This window comes from Sorex fumeus, unplaced genomic scaffold, assembly GCF_029834395.1.
Source record: "Sorex fumeus unplaced genomic scaffold, SorFum_2.1 ptg000065l, whole genome shotgun sequence".
Lineage (NCBI taxonomy): Eukaryota > Metazoa > Chordata > Mammalia > Eulipotyphla > Soricidae > Sorex > Sorex fumeus.
Genome location: NW_026606122.1, coordinates 6,403,019 through 6,405,518, shown reverse-complemented (window position 1 = coordinate 6,405,518; position 2,500 = coordinate 6,403,019). Strand labels below are relative to the sequence as shown.

Here is a 2,500-nt window from a genome sequence, read left to right as displayed (position 1 = left end):
ACTATAAAGCTATAGTCATCAAAATAGTGTGGGACGGGAATAAGAATAGACTGATGGAATAGAATTGAGAGTCCAGAGACAGATCCCAAACAAACCTCTAATAGAACTATGACCTAGCAATTCTTCTTTTTAACATCTGCCACTAGAGCTCAAAAACTCTATTCAGAAAAGTATATGGACAATTAACCTTTGATAAAGGAGCAAAATGTACCAAGTAGAGCAACGTAAAGCTTTTCAACATATGATGTTTGAAAAACTGTTGGATCACATGTAAAAACAATGAATTCACACCTCTTTCTAACATCATTCACAAGTACCAAACCAAAATGAATTAAAGACCTCAATATCAGACCTGACTCCATTGGTTATATTGAACACAGGTACATATAACCATTCATGACTTGACTCTAGTGATATCTTCAATGATTTAATACCATGGACCAAGCAAAACGAAATAATACAAAATAATATAAAACAAAAAAACTTCTACACCACAAACAAAATGATGACCAGAATAAAAAGACATCCTGAAAGTGAGAGCTTGACGGGCACTGGGCTACTCTGTGCCTCGCTGAGGAAAATAATTAAACATGGGCAAAGGAGATCCTAAGAAGCCGAGAGGCAAAATGTCATCATATGTATTCTTTGTGCAAACTTGCCGTGAGGAGCACAAGAAGAAGCACCCAGATGTTTCCGTCAACTTTTCAGAGTTTTCTAAGAAGTGTTCAGAGAGGTGGAAAACTACATCTGCTAAAGAGAAAGGGAAATTTGAAGACATGACAAAGGCTGACAAGGCCCGTTATGAAAGAGAAATGAAAACTTATATCCCTCCTAAAGGGGAAACAAAAAAGAAGTTCAAGGATCCCAATGCACCCAATAGGCCTCCTTCGGCCTTTTCCTTGTTTTGTTCTGAGTGTCACCCAAAAATCAAAGGAGAGCATCCTGGCCTGTCTATTGGTGATGTTGCAAAGAAACTGGGAGAGATGTGGAACAACGCTGCTGCAGATGATAAGCAGCCGTATAAAAGGTAGGCTGTCAAGCTGAAGGAGAAATACAAAAAGGATATTGCTACATACCGAGCTAAAGGAAAGCCTGATGTGGCCAAGAAGGGAGTTGTTAAAGCTGAAAAGAGCAAGAAAAAGGAGGAGGAGGAGGAAGATGAAGAAGATGAAGAGGATGAGGATGAAAAGGAGGATGAAGATGAAGAAGATGATGATGATGGTGAATAAGTCAGTTCTAGCGCAGTTTTTTTTTTGTCTATAAAGCATTTAAGCCCCCGTACACAACTCACTCCTTTTAAAGAAAAAAATTGAAATGTAAAAAAAAAAAAAGACATTCTACAAAAAAAATCCTGATATAGCCTGGCATATAAATAAAAAAGTAATTTTGAGCAGACAAAAAAAATAAAAGACATCCTACATACTGGAAGAGAATATATGCAAACCACTCATCAGATAAAGAGTTGATATCTAAGATATATAAAGCACTGATAGAACTTTACAAGAAAAAAGTAACCAACACTGTCAAAAATTGGTGGGAAGTCTCTGTGGTGTGAAATGATATCTCATTGTTTTGATTTGCATCTCCCCAATGATTAATGATGTGGAGCATTTTCTCATGTGACTTGTAGCCATTCGGATTTCTTCTTTGAGAAAGTTTCTGTTCATTTCATCGCCCCATTTTTTTTTTGCTTTTTGGGTCACACCTGGCGATGCTCTCAGGAATCACTCCTGGCAGTGCTCAGGAGACCATATGGGATGCTGGGAATTGAACCCAGGTCGGCTGCATGCAAGGCAAATGAACTACTCGCTGTGCTATCGCTCCAGACCCCGTCATCGTCCCATTTTTTGATGGGGTTGGATGTTTTCTTCTTGTGGAGTTCAACAAGTACCTTGTATATCCTTGATATCAACCTCTTGTTGGATGTGTATTCGGTGAATATCCTTTCCCATTCTGTAGGCTGTCTTTGTATTTTGGTCACTGTTTCTTTGGAGGTGCAGAAGCTTCTTAGTTTAAGATAGTCCCATTTGTCTATCTCTGTTTTCACTTGCTTGGCCAGTGGAGTGACATCTTTGAAGATACCATTAGCTTCAATATCATGGAGGGTTTTGCCAACTTTGTCTTCAATGTACTTTATGGATTCCGGTCTGACGTTGAGGTCTTTTTTTAAAATTTATTATTTTTTATTAGTGAAACACCATGAGGTACAGTTACAGACTTACAATTTTTTGTGCTTGGGTTTCAGTTATACAATGATCAAGTACCCATCCCTCTACCAGCACCCATCCTCCACCACCAGGGGTCCCAGCATCCTTCCCATCCCCCATCTCCCCATCCCAACCTGCCTCTGTGGCAGGGCATTCCCTTTTGTTCTCTCTCTCTCCTTTTGGGTCCTGTGGTTTGCAAGAGAGGCATTGAGTGGCAATCATGTTTGGTTTATAGTCTACTTTCAGCATGCTTCTCCCACAGTGGGAGGATCCTCCCAACACCCTTTATTTGG

The 2,500-nt window shown here is 39.6% G+C and overlaps 1 pseudogene; it reads left to right on the top strand.

The window, feature by feature from the left end:
- Window positions 1–537: 537 nt before the first annotated feature.
- LOC130036745 (high mobility group protein B1-like) lies at window positions 538–1,245 on the top strand (annotated as a pseudogene).
- Window positions 1,246–2,500: the final 1,255 nt, after the last annotated feature.